The 21321-nt window shown below is 38.1% G+C and overlaps 1 protein-coding gene across 2 annotated transcripts in view; it reads left to right on the top strand.

Annotated features, from left to right (window-relative positions):
- The window catches only part of SLC4A4 (solute carrier family 4 member 4), a 346379-nt gene that overhangs the window by 155700 nt on the left and 169358 nt on the right, over positions 1-21321 (top strand). The window lies entirely within an intron of this gene.

The following is a 21321-nucleotide window of genomic DNA, read 5'->3' as shown; positions in this document are numbered from 1 at the left end:
CCCTGAGCACAGCTGGGCGTGGCCCCAAAAACAAATTTTAAAAATTGAGTTTCTTTGGGGAAGGGAAAGATCCATAGAATTAACTTTTAACAAGTTGAAGTCAAGAACTGCTCACTTGAGAGAGTTAACATACTCTCTGCAGTTCCTCATTTAATAGAAGAGAAGGTGATGAAGGAGGTTCACAGGTAATGAAAATTTGAGACAATGCTCAGTGCTGTTGGAGGAGTTTAAAGGCAGAACCATTTGCCTACAGTGTGTGACACAGTAGCACACATTGTATGTTCTGAAACTTTTTTTTTTTTAGATCAGTGGGTAAAGGGAGCATTCAAAGAGAATGGGAAAATGGTTCTTGGAAGAAGAGGACTTTTCAGTGGGTCTCAAAAGATGGATAATTGTGGAAGCAGGATGAGACTTTGGGAGGTCGTGCTAAACTGAGAGAAAAGCATAGAAGCATCTGGGTTGTTGAGAAAATATGAAGAACTTGTGTGAGATAAAGTAATCCATGTGGAATTAGAGGCGAAGGACATCTAAAGGGTATCAAGATTATAAAGATCACAGAGGAAGTTTTTAGCATGGAGGTAACATGGTCAGAATCATGCAGTAATCTGCCTGGTTCTGCTTGAATGTAGTAGAAGTGGAATGCTTGGAGGAAGGGATTAAGAGGTGATTGCAATGCATTCGTTAGAAAGAATCAAGATCTGGGCTAGGTTATGGTCATGAAAATGGAAAAGAGACATTGTATGTCTGAAACCTGGTCATGACCAGCTTTGTAACTGTGTATATCATGGTGAATCAATCAAAAAAATTAAAATTAATAAGTTCAGTGTAGGGCTGGAGCTATAGCACAGTGGGTAGGGTGTTTGCCTTGCATGTGGCCGACCCTGGTTTCGATTCCGAGCATCCCATATGGTCCCCCGAGCACCGCCAGGAGTAATTTTGTAATTCCTGAGTGCAGAGCCAGGAGTAACCCCTGAGGATCACTGGGTGTGACCCAAAAAGCAAAAAAAAAAAAAAGTTCAATCTATAAAATCCAGTAAAAAAAAAGAGAGAGAGAGGAAAAAATGGAAGGGAGAATAAATATAATGCAAGAGCTGTTCTGGTGATGGCATCTGCATGATTTGATTGATGGCATCTCTTGATTTGAATGTCAGAGGCAAAAGAGGATAGAATCCAGGGCACCTCTGGTTGTATGCTTTTAAGAAAGGAGTTGATAGAAGGGCAATTCATAGCAGACGTGATGAGAAGCGGGGTAGTTCAGAATTCATCCCAAGTATGCATGCTAGGGCACTGTCTTTGAAGATCTCTTTCATTAGGATATTTATATATCACTTTTCATGGCTGAAATGTTGAGATTTCTATTTAGTTGTCAAATTATCAACTTAGTTTTTCATTGATGAAGAATATGTACAATGTCACAGGTCTTTTTATTGCTTAGTAAATTCAGAGTATTTTAATTTTAATTCCAAGCCTTTCTCATTCCCGTATTCTGTGTTTTTTTTTCCCCAGTAGCTTCAAGATTTGGACTTTTTCTTGATTGAGAATGTTATTTAGGGGTCATTTATTTTTTATCATTCCCACATACATTAACTGTTTCAAAGATGGAAGAAGATACAAGTGTAAATTACAAAATTAACTCTGTTGCTTTTCATACTCAAAATTTTCAAAATGTAGAAATAAAATATTTCAGTTTGCTGACATCTAACTTCTGTCTATTAAAATATTCAGAAAACTCATTTGGTATCTGAGATTAAGCAGCAACATTCTCTCTAACCACATTTATTTATTTATTTATTTATTTATTGTTTTTTGGGTCACACCTGGCAATGCACAGAGGTTACTCCTGGCTCTGCACTCAGAATTACTCCTGGCGGTGCTCAGGGGACCGTATGGGATGCTGGGAATCGAACTTAGGTCGGCCGCATGCAAGGCAAACGCCCTACCTGCTGTGCTATTGCTCCAGCCCCTCTAACCACTTTTTAAGGAGGGGAAATCATTACTATTTGTTCTTAAAAGAGGACTCATCAGTCATTTTATTGATATGTGATATCATATTTACAATGAACTAAAGTGTATATTGGCCCTAGGACTATATGTGTAGAGAGGTTCACGTGGAGAAAGAACACAAACTTAGAAATTCTGTTATATTTCAGAGCACTGGGAACTTGGAGGAGATTTCATGAGTCACAGATTTTGAAAAATTTTAACAATCTGCTGGAATTTTAAATGTAGATTTTTTTCCAACAAGGAAAGTTTAGAATCTGTAAGCATTCAGACTTGTACTTGGCAAAATGGTGCTGTATGAAATATGTTCATAATCATATTCCTATCATCACCAAATCTGTTTTTTTTTCCTTTTTGATTTGTTTATTCCAGACCACCTTTTCCCCATTTTTCAGACTTGGAACTTTAGAAGTGTCTCTGATGATGGCCTCTCACTTCTCATCTACCTGCAGTGAACTACTAAATCTAATGCTTATTTTCTTTCAATGTTGCTTACCTTGAGCTCCTATGTAGTCTTTTTGTTGCTTTTGTTAGATCCTTGCTTACTCTTTCTGCATCTAATGCAGTAACCTTATCTGAGGTCACTGCTCACAGCCAAGTATATGCCAACACATTCTATAACTTGCCTTGCACTTAATGTTATAGCAGGTTATAAGTTACCTCCTTAGGTGGGAATGGACAGTGAGCCCCTCAGTACATCTTAAACAGCATCCAAAACCCAGGACCTGACACTCAGGGCACATTGTACAGTGACCTAAAATTGAGTAAACCGCATTGCAAAGCTTCTGCATTTACCTGTGTGTATACTATATTTCAGTCGCTACCTACCTCTTTTGAATTTTCTGGGTTTCTTCCTCTCTATTTCTGCATTTACCTTGAACATTTTCTGTAAATACTAAAAAACTCTATAATATTAAAAGCATAAAAACTCTTCTTTACTGAAATGTTCTGTCAAAATTCTGCCCAATCAGGGCCGGAGAGATAGTACAGTGAGTAGGGCATTTGCCTTGCATGCGGCGACCTGGGTTCACTCCCTGGCATCCCCTATGGTCCCCAAGCACCACCAGGAGTAATTTCTAAATACAGAACCAGGAATAACCCCTGATCATCACTGGGTGTGACCCCCCCAAAAAAAAGCAAAAAAGAAAAAAAAAGAAAAAAAAGAAATTCTGTCCAATCAGTAAGACCCACATTCTTCTTTAAAGCCTTCTAAACTTGAAATACCTTCTCACCTGGAACTCTGAAAGCATTGATTTTTGAGACCCCTCTCAGGACATTGATCTAATTATGTTTGTCATGATAGTGTGTGGGTCATCGCTAATGCTAGCTTTGCATGTTTTCAGTGGTGGTGGTTGGAAGTTGGGGGTGGTGTTGGGAGTGTACTTGGCAGTCTCTATAAAGGGCATGTGGTGCCTGCAATCACACCCTGGCCTCGCAGGTGGTCCACCCCTTTGAGCTATCTCCTTGACCTTTATATTTATTTCTTAAGGGTAGGATTCACGTCTAATTCATTGAGACATAAGTGAATGAGCAGCAAAACCAATGATTCTAGTGTAAAATTAGATAAAGCACACATGCTGATAATTGAGAACATTGAAAAGGGAGATCAGGTCATTAAGAAATGGTATTTGCAATAAGCTTATATGATTCCCCCTTTGCTTCCCTTAGAGTACTGAAGAATCTATGTGGCATGGAAATAATTTGAGACAAAGCAGAAGAGCTGGTCTCACCAACCTTCTTCAGGGTGTGGTGAATTTTGGTACAGTGGCAACTGATGCTCATATCTTAACACTAACAATATTTCTTATACTACCTCATATCTGCGCTGGAGTGATATCACAGCGGGTAGGGCATTGCTTTACATGCGGCTGACTCAGGTTCAATTCCTCCGTCCCTCTCAGAGAGCCTGGCAAGCTTCCAAGAGTATCCCGCCCGCATGGCAGAGCCTGGCAAGCTCCTTGCTGCATATTGGCTATGCCAAAAACAGTAACAAGTCTCACAATGGAGACATTACTAGTGCCTGCCCGAGCAAATTGATGAACAACAGGAGGACAGTGCAGGAGACACTACTCATTATTGTTAATCAGGATCTGGCTAATAGATTTCTTCTAGAAACCCATGTTTCACTGAGGCAGTAGTAAAGATTATGATGACTTATAGGCTGCTTTGTCAACTTCTTCTCAGAAATGAAACTTGTCATTTTCAGCCATATTTCAATCACAAGAAGGATTCATATATATACAAGTTTAGCTTTATTGTTATTCTGTTATGTGACTAGAGGGTGGAGATTCAGAAATACCATGTAGAAAGCATATATATCACCCAGTCATAACTGGAATTGTGTTTCTGGAATTGAGCTATGTTATTTTGGCAACCTGAGAGTGAGGTTAAGCTTTCAAGGCCAGTGTGCAGAATATACTATTCTGTATACGCTACAAGATGAAAGATGAGGACATTTCTCTTAATGGAGGTGTGGAGTTACCAGTTCAGGGTATGATGAGGAAAATGTTGACTTGTGGTTTTACAGGAAACTTCTGAGGTAGACTCTTTTAATTTGAAACTGATGGACTGTCTTTCATGCAAATATAGTAAACCACTCTCATTAGCTCAAATAATGTCTGGATTTAATTCTTGGAGACAACTGAAGATCTAACTACTTGAATTAGTGTGTCTGTACACATGTGACTAAGCGAGACTGGAAGAAAAGCAAATGTAATATTCTAGTTGCAGATATCAATTTCAGAGTTAATAATGAAATTTCTTTTTGGCAGCAAGCAATAGAATTTTACTTTGATGAAAATTGCTGGCAGGACCTTCAGAAATATGGCTTTTCTTTCTGTGGGAAGCAATGTTTATGGTGTTTAGAGTTGCCCTGGTAATTCAGATCTCAGTTCTGCTCCTCTCAATGAACTTTCTTCCTCAGTAACCCTTAACATATTCTCCAGAGCAAAAACCTTCCCACCTTGGACTTCTTGTCTTGCCTGCAGCTTTTCTTCCTATTTATTCCTACCCCTTCCTGTCTCGTATAATTGCTTTATTCTAGATACTTGTCTCTGTATGGTAAAGGTAAAGGTAAAGGCCCTCCCGTTGATCATCGATGTGCTCGAGCGGGCCCAGTAACGTCTCCATTGGAGACTTTGTTGTTACTGTGTCTGGCATACCGAATACTCTCGGTAGCTTGCCGGGCTCTCCGAGAGGGGCGGAGGAATCGAACTCGGGTCGGCCATGTTGGCCGCTTGTAAGGCGAACGCCCTACCGCTGTGCTATTTAAATCCATCCGTCCTAATTGCCAGAAAGGCCTGAATCACAAATGCAGACATATCATTTTCTGCTTAGAACATTTAATGACAACTCTGTTCTGTGTATACCTAAACTCAAACTCTCAAGCCTGGCTGGTATTTGGAGATGAAGCCTGAATTTTCTAACGTGTGGGATGCAACCTCGCTTGGTCTCTACTTAACTAACTAGCTAATCAGCTTTTATTTTATTTTACAACACAGTATGAAATTTCTTTAAAATAGGGTTTAAGGAAACATAAATTTTTATTTTTTGGGTCACACCAGCTGTTCTCAAGGCTTATTCCTGGGTGTGTGCTCAGGGATCACTACTAGTGGGGCTTGTGGACCATATAAGGTGCCGGGAATCAACTGAGCTCAGCTACATGAAAAGAAAGCACCCTACCTGCTGTCTCTCAAGTCCCCAAATAAATATTTTTAAAAGCCATGTACTCAAAGTGAATGGCAAAGACAAGTACATAAAATAATAAGCTATTAACATACATAACATTTGAATTCTTATCTATTAGAATCTATGTTTGTCAATTTATCTCTTGTTCATATCATTCTAGCTTCTCCCACTTGACGACTAAAATTGAATCTATCCCTGAAGCTCTTCTCCCAGGGAATTGTTTTTCATCTCCCTTTTCCCTCCATCCTACCAAGATGAATTCTTCCATCATTTTTGCTCCTATATCCACCTGCTTTATTTTATCATTACACCATAGTATAGTATGGTGTTTCCATCATTGTTGTAAAGTATTTAAAGAACTTGAGCCATGTTCCATTTATCTTTGAATTCCCATTGCTAAACACTGTGTTACTCAGTAGATGTTCAGTGAAAGTCTGATTCGTTTTGTTAGACTGACTCATTCACATTGGGTATAGCGTATATTAATCATCCTTGCCAGTCACTCTCGAATCTCTTTTGCTCCACTAGGTTGTTGTGCATAAGATATGCTCTCTTCATCTTGAAGTGTTTAGTCAATATGAAAACAGATAAGATAGGAAAATAGAGTATTTAGTATCTGTTTAACCAGAAAGAGTAGTGATCATCTTCTTGAGAGAACTCTTTTGTTACTATTGGGCAGACTGAAAGGAATGATAAAGTGTTGCTACACTAGTCTATATTTCCTTATTTGTGTGACTTAGTTTTCCTTTAGTCCCACTCCCCCACCTTTCCTTTTTTTTTCTTATTTTTTTCCTTTCTTTTGTGAGGGGTAATAGTAAGTCAGAGACCTTGTTTTGAATATATATGTGTAGACTCTGAACACAAAGATTACTTTTTATATTGCTCTCAGCTTCTCATTTTTTTTTCTCTCAGGCCCCTACTTGCTCGCTCATAATACTCCTGTCTACTGACAAGAGGTTTTGGGCAAGAGGATGATAAGTTGTTGTTTCAAGTCTGAACATGAAATTCCTGGTGTTTCTAAATGAGAAGCAACAAGTCAGTATTCAGAAGTGTAATTTTCTGGGATGATTCTGTTTCTAAAGCTCGTTCTTATCTGCTCTGGGAAGCAGCCGGAGCACAAATTATGTTGGACCATTATCAGTCTTTGCTTCAACAAAGCCATATACTGTGATAAGTTCTCCAAGTAATGATGGTTCAAGTCGAAGAATAGTTTTGTTAAGTGAATGTTGTGAAGGGTCTAATATGAGCATTCTTTTTTCAGATGAAAGAACAAGGTAAATTCAATTATAGCGACACTTCTTTTTCCCCTGTGAAACAGTCATACTTAAAAAAAATTCAGTACTGTTTGCATGCATGTAAGCTGAGGTCTGGATTTTAGGAATTGCTGTAGATGTCAAGCTTGAGTTATTCCCCCAATTTCCAAAAGACACCTCTGAGTAATTTTTGTCTGTGTTTCTAGGGAACTGCCTACACCCTGTACAGTGACATTTCCTATTTACCCACTGAGTAGAAATGGTTTAAGCTGAACGGATTATTATTTGTAACAATGCTGGAGATAGCTGTATCTCTTGTCTTAGTAAGAATAATTGTTATTGCTTTAGTTTAGTATGCTCTCTCCCCTTTAGTGGTGATAATTTTATTATGTCTATTTATAATGATAGAATTTGGGGGGATGTTGTTATCTAATTGTTGATTCATCATCACTGAAATATTTTTATTACTTTAAAAACTTTCGGGGCAGAGAAGTACAAGAAAAAAATACAGTGAATATGAAAAGCATGCTCCATCGCTTAAAAGATGTATTAGTTAGGCCTGTTTTTACCAAGGAGTGATGTTTAGGATAAGCTTGTTCACCTCAGCAGAGTGAGAAGTGCTCCAAGAAGGTCGTATCAGAAGAATGGGAAGCTAGAAGCAGTGGTTTTCAACTGTGGAATCATGAGTAAAAATGTTGACAGAAGGTGATCAGTTGACAGCAATCTCCCTCAGCCATAGAAATCATCACTAGAAGAACTGAAGAAAGGCAGCGTAGTTCATTAATGAAAATGCATTTAAGACAAAAAAAAAAACAAAACAGAAGAAAGTATACTTGGCTTCTTCAGAGAACAGAACATGCCATATGGGTGAACATTTTAAGAGAAGATAGGTTTAAGAGTGCTGATAAGTATTTGAGATAGATAAGCATCTCAAGTTAATTTGATTCTTCAGTGATTCATGAAGTTCAGTGATTTTTCTGTAAGGATCAATGACCTGATTTGGGTTTGAGCTGGCACAACCCTGCAGCATGGTTATAGTTCCATCCTTTTGGTAAGATGGGATAAAGGGTTTCCTATTGAAAACCCTTTTTTTTTTAAAATTTCTGGGCTGGAGCCATAGCACAGCAGTAGGACATTTGCCCTGCGCGCCGACCTGGGTTCGATTCCTCCCCTGCTCCTCTCGGAGAGTCTGACAAGCTACCCAGAGTATCTCACCCACATGGCAATGCCTGGCAAGCTACCAGTGGCGTATTCAATATGCCAAACACAATAACAAGAAGTCTCACAATAGAGATGATATTGGGCCCGCTCGAGCAAATTGATGTATAATGGGAGGAAAGTGCAGTGCTACTGTGCTTTTTGGTCACTGTTGAAGTTGCAAATTTCAAATTGCATAACTAAGTTTTAGGTGTACAATGCTACAGCACTGATCCCTTCCCCAGTGTCCACTACCTCCACTAATGTCCCCACCCCCCATAAGGGACTTTTTCACAGTGTCTTTGGGAAGGAAATGAAGACTGCAAGAAGTAACTTCCCAGTGCTAGAAAAGGTAAATAAAGGGATTCTACTTATAAAAATCCCCGGTTAAGCCTTGGGAACATGTGAGGATCCACATTCTATTCTCTTCTGGGGAGTTGGTGAGGTTTCTGGGCCATTCCTCTCTTTGCTCAGGGCTTACTCCTGGTTCATTGTCATAGGAAACAGGTTGTTAGATGATCTCACACTGACTTTAACTCTTTAATTCTACAAGCTACATAAAATAACCTTCCAGAGTATCAAACTTGTGAAGAACATAAACTTATGGCATCCTCTTTCTTTTATTTCTAATCCAGAGATAATACATCACTAGGAGAAAATTTCAGTGGAACTCTAATAGAGGAATTTCTGAAACTATTTTTGATATTGATCTAAGTTTTTATTTATAGCTTCTTATTCTCTGCATCTTTGCTTCAGCAGAAAATGGAACTTTTAAGAAAAGAAATTGCCTTTGTCTACTGATTTAATCTGTCTTTAAACAGCATAACTAGACCCTTAGGATCTCTGAGCATCTTTTGGTGATGTTATTTGAAACTTCATACATATTTTTCACTTGTATTAGCCAATGGATATTGAAACATATATTGTCACCCCCCCACCTCCCCATCCCCACCACAAATTTCCCTCAGATCAGCATGGAAGGTACTACAATACATCTCAATATCCCTACATTGAGTCTTTGGTGATTGCCGGAGGAATCTTCCATAATCACAGCATAGCATCCATAAGTCACAGGGGCATCGATTGCATAGTTTTCTCAAGGTAATAATTGCTCATGACCCCAGCACACAATGAGAGATCTAATGCTTCTGTTAGAAAATCTAACTTTTTCTTCCCTGGAACCACCAGATAACACATAAACCTCCATCCTCGTTTCTTGACTTGGCTCAGTGTTTTGAGAGCCCCCTCTGTAACCGCTGTGTTCTGTTCTCTGAACTCATCTGTCTCTTTTAATCAGGGCCAGAGGATGCTTCCGAGGCAGTGCAGAGCAAACCTGGGGTTCAGTGTCACAGTCCTGGGATGCAGCATTGCTTGGGCCCAGCTATGCTTGGGATTGCCCAGACCACCCTGGCAGCACCTTTTGGTCTCCAGGCCCAAACTTGCTGGTTCTTACCCTCCACCCCCACCCCAGAGGTGCATGACATTGGGCACGTCTTGTGGTGCCTGTAATCAAAGCCAATTGGGCACTTGTCTGGCATAGTGAGGCTGGATTATCACCCAACCCCTGAAACTCATTCTTTTGGGCTAGAAAATTCCCAGTAAGTCCTATCATAGTAATTATAAATCATATTATCTTAGGATCTTGAGTTTAGAGAGAAATTGTGCATGTGGTTGCAAGGCCAACGGGTAAGAGAAGCAACCTTCTGCTTATTGGATATCTGTGTAGGACACTTGCCTGTATAAGTTTTGCTATGTAATCCTTACAGCCATATTCGGAAGGTTTGTTACCTTCATTTTATGACCTATTCTTTTTTTTTTAATTTTTATTAGTGAAACACCATGAGGTACAGTTGTAGTTTTATAAATTTTTGTGCTTGGGTTTCGATTATACAATGATCAAATACCCATCCCTCCACCACTGCCCATTTTCCACCACCATGGATACAGTATCCCTCCCATCCCCATCCCCCCATCCCACCCTGCCTCTGTGTCAGGGCATTCCCTTTTGTTCTCTCTCTCCTTTTGGGTGTTGTGGTCTGCAAAAGAGGCATTGAGTGGCAATCATGTTCAGTCCATAGTCTACTTTCAACATGTATCTCCCCTCCTGGGAGGATCCTCCAAACACCCTTTATTTGGTCCTCCCTTCTCTATCTGAGCTGCCCTTTCCCTAGAGTGCCCGGCTGGCCTCTAAGCCATGGAGTAATCCTCTTGGTACAGATCTTGGCTATTCTTGGGTATTAATCTCCTATTTTGTTACTTTATGTCCCCCAGATGGATGCAATCTTTTTATGTCTATCCCTCTCTTTCTGACTCATTTCGCCTAGCATGATACTTTCCATGTGGTACCACTTGTATGTAAAATTCATGACTTCATCTTTTCTAACAGCTACATAGTACTCCATTGTGTAGATTTACCAAAGTTTCTTTAACCAGTCATCTGTTTATGATGTATTCTTATGCCTTGTCTTTTTTCTCATTATCATGCTTATGTAAGTTAGCTGTTGTGTTTCTTTTCTGTTTCTGTTTATAGAGTCAGTAGCACAGTAGTAGGGCGTTTTTCTTGCACACGGCTAGCCCAGCCAACCCGGGTTCAATTCCTCCACCCCTCTCGGAGAGCCCGGCAAGCTACTGAGAGTATTTCCACCACACAGCAAAGCCTGGCAAGCTACCCGTGACATATTTGATATGCCAAACACAGTAACAACAAGTCTCATAATGGAGACGTCACTGGGCCCACTTGAGCAAATTGATGATCAGCGGGAGGACAGTGCTACAGATTTATCTGAGAGAGGTAAAGACAGACACTATCCCACAATCCTCACTCGCTAGTCAGAAAAGATGAATTAGGTGCTGTGGAGGTCTGTGTCATGGGGTTAAATATACTCACCAGTGGGATTTCGTATAACTGAATGACTGAATGTGATTTAGCAGTGGGACAGAATCAACTTGGAACTGTAAGTGTCTGGTTAAGCTTGGGTTATTTGAGAGTGAACATTGAATAACATCGAATAAATAACAATTTCCTTGTTATAATTTTAAATGAGTCAGCTATTGAAAGATGGTGCAGGGATATTGGCACTTTGGTGGTATCTGTAATTAAAGTCAGTGGTGTAGTAGTACTCCTAATACATCACTATTCACAGTCCTATAAAACAATGCTACCTCGACTTGCTCTTCAAGACCATGTTTTCCCTTGAACACATATCCCATTACTTGTCTCTCTTTTTCAAAGCAAACTTTGCTTGCTTTTTCCACCCTGGAGAAGCCTGTGTTCTCTTGGACACATACTTCTTCTTTTTCTCTGCCCTCAAATCTTTCTAAAGTTTTACTCATTAAAAATTTCCTTACTTCAAAAAAGTAAAATAATTCTACTTTAATAAAATATCTTTAAGGTGGTATAAATATTATTTAATAGGACATATTGAAAGTACTGAAATTGATTTTAAACACTTAAAATTTTGGTCTCTATATTAAAGTTTGATCATTTAAAAAATTAGATTTGCTTAAACCTTTCAAGTTTTTTCTTCTCACAGTGAAGTTCCTTACTAGTGCATATGCATTGTGTGTGTTCAAAAAGTATTTAATTCATAAATTTTAAGTATAATATTTAATAAAATAATATAATAGTAAAAGTAAAAGTAAAGTAAAGTAAAGGCCCTCCCGTTGATCATCGATTTGCTCGAGCGGGCCCAGTAACATCTCCATTGGAGACTTTGTTGTTACTGTGTCTGGCATATCGAATGCGTCACGGGGAGCTTGCCAGGCTCTGCCGTGCGGGCGAGATACTCTCGGTAGCTTGCCAGGCTCTCCGAGAGGGGCGGAGGAATCAAACTCGGGTCAGCCATGTTGGCTGTGTGCAAGGCAAACGCCCTACCTTTGTGCTATCGCTCCAGCCCTATAGTAACTATAACTATTATAGTTATTTTATAAAAGTAATATTTTGTTGTAATAGAGATACCAGAGTTAAAATAGTGTTAATGTTCATGCTTCTGGTATTCAAAGTTATTGCAGCTTTACCACCACCAAAGTGCCACCTTCTGCCACTCTCCTTGTATCACTTCTAATCTACCTCTCCCCTCCAAGTTCCCTCTGATCACTTCTTGGTAACCTCAGTTGTATAGTCAAATCATAGGGTTGGCTGTTGTTAGACAGGTTCTGTGTATTCCCTGCTTTGTTATTGGGCTGGAGTGATAGTACAGCGGGTAGGGCCTTGCACTCGGATAACTGGGCTGACCCGAGTTCGATTCCTCCACCCCTCTCAGAGAGCCCAGCAAGCTACCAAGAGTATCTCGCCTGCACAGCAAAGCCTGGCAAGCTCTCCATGACGTATTCGATATGCCAAACACAGTAACAAGTCTCACAATGTTACTGGGCCCGTTCGAACAAATCGATGAACAACAGGACAGTGACAGTGACAGTGTTTCTTTATATACCACAGAGAAGTGTGATCATCCAGTATTTGTCCTTCTCTCTGAGACTTGTTTCTCTTAACACAATGTTCTCTAGCTCCATCATTGTGTCAAATAGCAGTTCTATTTTTTCAGTTTTTTTTGAGAAGTCCTCATACTGTTTTTGACAGTAAGCAAAATCAGATAGCGTTCCCAACAGTGCGTGGGGATTTCTTTTTCAGTGCATCCCTGCTAGCACTGATTATATATTGGCCTTTTACACACACACACACACACACACACACACACACACACACACCCCAAAACTATTCACACTGGTATAAGATGATATTTTATTGTCATTTTGATTTTTATTTTCCTGATAAAAATTGAAAATGAACACTTTCTTGATATGCCTCTTAGACTTCCATATGATTTCTTTTAGTAGCTGTCCATCTCCTCTCCCCAGTTTTTGTTGGGTTATTGTTTTGTTGTGGTTGTTGAGTTTTGTGAAGCTTTCTATGTCTTGTATATTTCCACCTTATCAAAGATACAGATATTTTCTTTCTCTTCATTTAGTTCTTTCCTTTGATTTTGGGCTACATCCCACCTTGCTCGGGGGTTGCTCCCAGATCTGAACTCAGAGGTTGTTCCTGGCTCTGTGACCCATTTTGCTCCAGGAGATGTTCGGCGGGTCATGAGGGGCCAAGGATTGAACCTGTGCCTCAGCATGTAGAAGGCTGTGGTGGACGAATTTTTTTCTCTGATGCCATGGTGTACAAATATATTCTCCTAGTCAGTAGGGTGTCTTTCAATTTTAATCCAAGTTTCTTTCATTGTGAAAAAACCTTTTTGGTTTGATGCAGCCTGCTTGTTTAATTTTGTTTTTGTTTTTGCCAATGGAGTAAAATTGTTGAAGCCAATATGAAATTCATATCCAGAAGATCTCCACATATACTTTTTGTTGTTTGTTTATTTTTAGGCCACATCTGCTGGTGCTCAAGGGTTACTTCTGGCTCTGCACTCAGGAATTACTCCTGGCAGTGCTCTGAAGACCATATAGGACATCTAAGATCTGGGTCTACCATGTGCAAAGCCAGTCTCTTACCTGCTGTAGTATCTCTAGCCCAAATTCTGCCTATGTTTCATTCAGTATTTTATAGTTTTGAGTCTAATACTGAGGTCTTTAACTCATTATGAATAAACTTCTGTGCATGATGTGTGAGAAAGGGACTTAATTTCGTCTTCTGCAGATGGTAATCCAGTCATCTAAATTTCTCCATCAGTCAGTACAATTTAAACTTAACTGTAGAAAATTAGAAATAATGAAAGTCAGTCATAATTTGTCATATAACAAGTTAGAGATGCATTATATTATTACTTAAGTATTTTGTCTACATCATTGGACTCCTGTTGAAAAGCAAGATTCTTTCATCTTTCCTTGTCCCTTGCCTTTTCTTCTAATAGTCACATTTAACTTAGAAATTTTATTTTTAATTTTTCATGCTTATTTTTATTTCTGTATAAACTCATATTGGTATTTCTTTTTTCTTTCTTTTTTTTTGAATCAGGGCTGGAGCAATAGCACAGTGGGTAGGGTATTTGCCTTACATGTGACAGACCCGGGTTCAATTCCTCCACCCCTCTCGGAGAGCCCGGCAAGCTACCGAGAGTATTCCACCTGCATGGCAAAGCCTGGCAAGCTACCCGTGATGTATTTGATATGCCAAAATCAGTAACAACAATTCTCACAATGGAGACATTACTGGTGTCCGCACAATGCTAAAGCACTGATCCCTTCACTGGGTACCATTTCATTCCTTTACTCTATCATAGACCCTGTGTAAAACATGCTAGAAATTAGTAGCACTGTAGTACTGTCTTCCTGTTGTTCATTGATTTGCTCGAGCAGGCACCAGTGTACCCAGCAGTGCTCAGGGCTTACTCCTGGTTCTGCACTCAGGGATTACTCCTGGCTAGTTCAGAGACTCTGTGGTTAAGGGGATTAAAACCAGGTCAGCCACATGCAAGGCAAGTGCCTTACCTGCTTTGCTATCTCTCTGGCCTCTGAAATGCTTTTAAAAATCAAATCACCTATTTTAGATCACAGTCTTAATTAAATTCTGTGAGTGTCATTAACAGGGGAGTTACCACTATTAGAGCATTTTTGCTTTGACTGGGTTACGTTTAAACAAAGAAGTAGAAGGAAAAAAAGTGGATAGAGGTGAAGTCACTATGTAATTCAAAGCTATGAAAGTGAACACTGGTGTAAGCATGTGACCCAAACTAGTAATAAGTTAATTAAAAATAAAATAATTTGCTAAGGAGTTGGGTTGGGGTCGAGGTGGGTAATTAGTTGAGGAGTGCTGACACTGGCAATGGATTTGAACCTGGAACATTGAATGCCCAAACTATGTTATTCCCAGCTTTATAAATCATGGTGTCCGCATGAAAGAAAAAAACGTAGAAGAAATGAATCTTGTATCTTTAACAGTGTGATGTCTAAATTTAGATCTTTGCAGAAGCCCACAGAGTCATCAGAAAATTAAAAAAGTAAGGAGATCAGGGTCAAGGAAGTTTGAATGAAGTAGTTTTTTAAGGGAAGGAAAAGAGATACTTGTGAGTGCTACTTGGCTCCCTCTGGCCTTTGCACATGCAGCCCTGTCAAGATATCTTCTCCGTTATCGCTGTCTCATATATGAGGGATTCGTTCAGCTTTTGGCTAGACATTTACTGGCATACTTTGATAGTTATCCTGATGGCTTTTTTTTTTTAACGATCGTAGCTTAGGAAACAGGATTACAATAGTGTTGACCTTTATGACTTTAGGATTTGGGTGTACAAGGTTACTGCCCTTTCATCACCTCCTGAGGCCTGCACCACTGTCCTTGTTACTTCTGTCCTCTCTTCCTTTCCCACCTCTTCCCTCCCCACAGCGCTTCATAATCTCTGTTTTATAACCATCTCTCAATTTTTTGATGCTCTCTTGCTTCCCTTTGATTTTGCTCTGCTTTCCAAGTCAGTCACATTCTTTAGTTAGTTGGTTTCTGCACCCACCCAAGAGTCTCCTTTCCTTTCGGAGATCTTGACCTTCTCCCTTATTTCCGCCTCTTTTTCTCACCCCATTTCTTTTTTTGTTCCTGTTTCCCTTTTTATTGCCTCTTACCTCTGTTCTCACTTCTAATTGACAGGTTTTCCCACCAGTTTGGCAGAGTCTTTCCATTCTGTTAGTTCCTGGCCAGTTATAAACTTCTTTCTTTATTTATTCAAAGACTTTCCAAGTCTGAAGGCACTTGGAGTGTGCAGGCAGCATCTCCCTCCATAGGAAATGGACTCTGAACAGTAGTGTTTATAGTAGAAACTTCAAGTGGAGGTAAATGATATCCAGTTGCTATTTTTCATTCATTCACAAATATTTATTAAGTGCCACAAGTGCCAAACTCTGAGGCTCTAACTGTGAGCAAGTCAAACCAAGGACTTTGGTTCTAAGCGTGCTTTCTTGGAGTTTACTTTATATTAAATAATGAACAGACAACAAAAATACCTGGAAAAAAATGCTTAAAAAGGAAACAAATAGAAGTATCCAAATGAATTATTATCCAAATGAGTCTTAGTTATAGCCGATTTTCCTTAGTCCTTTCTATTTTCCATACCTCTCTATTTTATTTGGAGATAAGGAATGCGGATAGATGTTTGCATTTTTGTTTTTGAGGGAGTGATGACTTTTGATATTCTCTCACCATGGAAGAATATAATTTTTTTTCTGACAAAATCCAGGCTTGTCTGTAAGTCATTTCTTCTAGACTGTCTTAGTCAAACTCATTGCAAGTGTCCCAGTTGATTTATTCTCCTTGTTCCATTATAACATGCTGTTTTTCAGTGATTACAAATGAAGTTGAAGTAACTTGAAATGTAGAAAACCAATGAGGAAATAATAAAGAATTGGCTGCATGTTCATCATGGAATTTTATGAACATTTGGCTTTGACAATGAATTAGGAGAATTAGGACATTCAGAAGCATGTGGCATTATTGCTTTTATAATTACATTGCTATTGCTTTTAGCATACTTTGTTTATTTGTCATAGATCTGTAGTTACTTGGTTTTTTTGAATAGTGATTTAGTCCCAGTGACAATCATTGCAGCTTAGTTTAATATCTCCTTTTTTTTTGCTTTATGAAAATAAAAAATAATGGAATGAAAACATCATTTCTGAAAAGGACTAAATTGAAAGCCCAAAGCCACTCTGGCTTCAAGTCTTTTTTTTTTTCAATATAAAAAACAGAATATAAAAAAAAACTGCCCACCATTGGGATGGAAATGAGAAATATTCTTTGTATTGCTTATTAAACCTTCTACTTATTAGAAGTAGTACCATTTATATAAATAATATAGACTAGCTTTTCTTTTCTGAAGTATTATAGTTGATATTCAGAGGACCAGATTAAAAATAATTTTGCCCCTTTCTTCCCCTTGCGATGACCAGGGGCCACGTGCAGAGCTGGTCATGGTGCTCACACACTTGGTCGTGGTGCTGTCTGGACGTCATACCCGTTTATAGTGATGCTTGCTGGAGATTTTCCTCCTTTCGTGGTAGTGCTTGTGTACATTCTAGCTGTAGTGCTTATGGGGCTCACATTCCTGGCTGTGGTGCTCATCTTTAGTGTCAGTGATCAACAGAGGTTGCACAGATTTTTGATACAGTGTTTGTGTCCACCTGACTTTGCCACAGAGAAGCGTACAGTATTGTGTTGCCAGGAGTTCCAGAGAGCAGAACTGTAGGGACCAAACTTGGTGCATGTGGATGGCACCTCCTGGGATGGAATGTGCCCAGGGCTGTTCTTGTAAGATGGCTGTTTACCACTGGGTCATCCCAGGATCTCCAGAGGCTCAGATTCTAATGATAATTTTTCATCTGACTCCTGACTGTTAAATTAACTTTCTTGGAATTCATCTATGGTATAACTTGATAATACAGATTCTAACCTCAAAGTATTGTGAGGAAAAAAGATACTGTAAGCCTAACACTCAGAAAGGTTAGTTGATCCTTAGTCTTGAATACAGACACTTCTAGTAATTTTTTTCATGCTAACAAAGGGCAGAAAGGAAATCAGTGCATTATAAGGTTCAGAGTAGATAAGTATGCATTATTCTAAAATGACATCTATTTTAGTCTTAAAACAATGCAAATCACACCCAAAACTTGCTTGCAATTTTAATGCTCAGATTCACTTACATGTCAATTAAACCTAAGTTACCTCAGTCATTTTTATACTAAAATATAAGCTTTTTATTAAAAATGAAATACATAATTTCTTTGGCTACTTGGTTTTTGCTTGAGTTTTCTCTCTGTTGATTCTTTGATAGGAAGCTATGTGTCATTTGAGATCATACATATTTATATTTTTATCTAATATGTGCACATTTAAATATAAGCTCTTTCTATACTCTGCATTCAAATCTCTTTTTATTCTATAAGAGAAACAGTTTGAAAAAAACTTTTGAATTGGTACATGTGTGCTAAAGAATAACAATGATTTTTTAACAGTATACAGAATGCAATTAATTTTTTATAGAAGACAATATGTGCCTGCCAAGAGGCTACTTTGAAAATGAAATGTTTTTGATTGTGTGAAACTGCTTAAAAATGTGATTCTCCTAAGCTATCTTTTTGCTATGGCCAGTAAAAAGTGACATGAAAATTAATTATGATTATGTACTGAAGGCAGTTTCTTCTTTAAAAAACCTCAAGCTTAATAATAGAATGTTTCTTTGTAACAAAAGCAGTTTTAAGACATTTATATGCCCTGGATTTCCAGTGGAAAGGCCTTGCTAGTGGCTTGAAGTGAAATGAATAACTACCTGTGAAAGAAATAACACATTCTAAGGTACCCTTGTTGCTTCGTCTTTTAGGTTCAAGGTGACACTGTCTATTCCAACCCCCTGTTATAATTGAGTAAGATTGCTGTATGATGAGTTTATGTAATAGGCTAAATATCCAAATAGAAATCACCCATGTATACTGACAAGATTTTATTGAATGCTAAGGGGAAAATATCCAGAACAGAATATCATTAGGGACCTGTGGTGATATGCTTACCTAGTTTGCTAAAATGCCATACACAAATTTTTGATTCCCAGGAATAGTCTGGTTGGTAATCTATACTGGCTTTTATCCTTGTCTTTTTTTTTTAAATTAAGTGATGTATTTTTGAAAAGATTGATTAAATAATGAGGTTTTCAAAATCAAGTTTATTTGATTGTGTACGTGAGGATTTCGAGGAAAGTTCAAGTATGATCCTTATTTAAGTAACAAATATGCTAAGTTAGTGATTTGCTTGCGATTTGATTATTTGGAGCAGTAGTTTAGAGAAAGTAAAGGTTTTCTAAACCAACTCTCTATCTACTTCAATTTATATGTTCTGCTTCAAATTGCACATATAATTTGAAGTATTCCCACAGGGACAGCTTTCCTATTAAGATAACTGCTTTATTTTTAATGGTGCTTCACAAACTAGCTTGCTTCATAATTACTGCTATTGTAGTTAAAACCCACATTGCTAAGTCCATATCTAGTGTTTTGATAAAGTGTATCTCAGCTAAGTTCTAGGAATTTGCATTTCTCTTAAATATTTTGGTGCTGTTAATGCTATTGGTCTGAACTCTACACTTTGGGAATCACTGATTTAGAACTTGAGGAAACGTTTGTCTTTGGTTCAAGGTGTCGACAGTAGGGAATATACTAGGGAGTCAGTGGGAAAAGATCACAGAGCGCTGACATCAGTCTAAGGGTTACCAGAATAGTTGAATTCTGAATCCATCTAGTGCACTGCAAAGTTAGGCATCAGTGAAACTGTAAATATTAAGCAGTTATTAATGAGAATTAGATAAGGTTAGGAGGTCAGTAGATTTGTTTTTTCTAACATAAACTTTATCTCCCCTTCCCGGTTCTTATACCTTCCTTGTATCTGTGCTTTTCTCTTGCACCATATTGTATATCTACATATTGCTTTACTCTAACCATCTTTTAGAAACCGGAAATATGTTGAAATAGTATGTGAGGTTTCTTGGATATTTTGTGGGCATCAATTGAGTTTACTATTATAATTAAAACCTTAGTCATTTTTCTTCTGATTACTCAGTCAGACTAATACTTAAGTTGCATTATGCTTGTAAGGTTAGGATATTGACTAGAAAATTTAAATTATTTAATGGAAAGCTGTTTTAAAATTATTTCAGTGCTTCAATTCATTTGATAGTTTAAAAAAGTTTTATTAATTCATTTGTATAAATTTCTCTAACTTATAATTAGGACTTCTAAAGCTTCACTTGCTTTAGAAATTTACAATTCTATTTATTATTAGGAAATTTTTACCTCACTAGTCCTAATAACTGGATTTATTTTTAAAGTAAATTTTTGTACCTATTCATTTTTCCCGATTAGTTTCAAACCCAGCAATATTTGGGGGCATTCATGTTTTCTTAATCTTTTGTACTGAGTGTATACTAGAAACGTGATGTGCAATTCAAGGAGGAAAATAGGGTCTTCAAATAGCTTCTTTTAATTTTGCTCACAAAGCAATTTTTCAGATGTTACTCTTCTTTTAAAAATGTCCTGCACTCAGTGTATTTTTCTAGAATAAAATGTCTACCAAGTAAAAGGGTTTGAGATTTAAGTCATGCTTACTCAATTGAATGCAGCAGAGTGGAAAGTAATGGTGTTTTGCCACCTCAAGAAACTTATGATTTTCATGATTTAATATTTAAAGACAATTATTCTTCAAAGACCTGCTGTTATATTATATACTCATTAAAATATTGGGCATAGATTTTAGGGTTTGTAATAGTAACATTATGTGTTGAGTTTTTATCTGAAGGAACAAAAGACTATAATCTAGAAAATTTTTTAGAAGTCAATATCAAGTGCTATTTTAACTCTGGTGCTTGTTTTTCAACCCTTGTCCTCTTGGTGTGAAGACCAGTGTTATTCAGATCACTGAGGATTAATGCTGAATGTTTTACTTAGCACTCTGGTAGTGTTGGGTCAAACACCCTGATTCTTTAAAGTTACTTTTTTGCCTAGTAAACCTGGGAATTTCAGGTCAAACTGCATCATGAAAATTCAGTGTTCTGTTCATTAGCATAGGCGTTTGAAAATGGTTTGTCATTCTTCTAGATGTACTTTCTAATGGTATCTTAAGCCTTTATCTGGACTGCCAACACATTTTATCTTCAGCAGCTACATCACCAGATAATTTCCATCACATGAGTATTCCTATTCAAATCCCATCCCTTGTCTCAAATAAAGTGTCATGTTCAGGGTTAAAAAGAGATATACCTATTTTAGTTTAAGTAATGGGCATGTCGACAGTAATGAAACATGTGATAGCACAATTTTGGATTAAAAAAAGAGGGATTCTGGATCAAATGACTCTGAGAGGAAAGTATTCTTTTGTGAAGAAAATAGTTTTTATTGAAATTTATGTAGAAAGATGTGAGGGGTGGTTCTGCTTTGGAGTAGGGTTGGGGGTGGAAACATTCGATATATAGTGGTGGGAAGGTGTAATGATGGTGAGATTGTGTTCAAATATTAAATGTAATAAATGATTGTGAACAAACCCTCTCTTGAAGAGCAAGTGTAGAGGAAAATATTCTTGCTCAGAGTGTTAAACAAAAGAGAGAAGGCCTCTTTAGGTTGATCAGATGCTCTAGTCAGTATTCTCCAGAACTGGGAAAGAGGATATATGTCTATATGGGGGCTGGTGAGGGGGAGAATGCAGGTCTACTACCAGCAG

The sequence above is a fragment of the Sorex fumeus genome, unplaced genomic scaffold, assembly GCF_029834395.1.
Source record: "Sorex fumeus unplaced genomic scaffold, SorFum_2.1 ptg000013l, whole genome shotgun sequence".
In the NCBI taxonomy this organism is placed as follows: Eukaryota; Metazoa; Chordata; class Mammalia; order Eulipotyphla; family Soricidae; genus Sorex; species Sorex fumeus.
The sequence above is the reverse complement of the archived record's forward strand: the minus strand, read 5'-3'. Positions and strand labels throughout refer to the sequence as shown.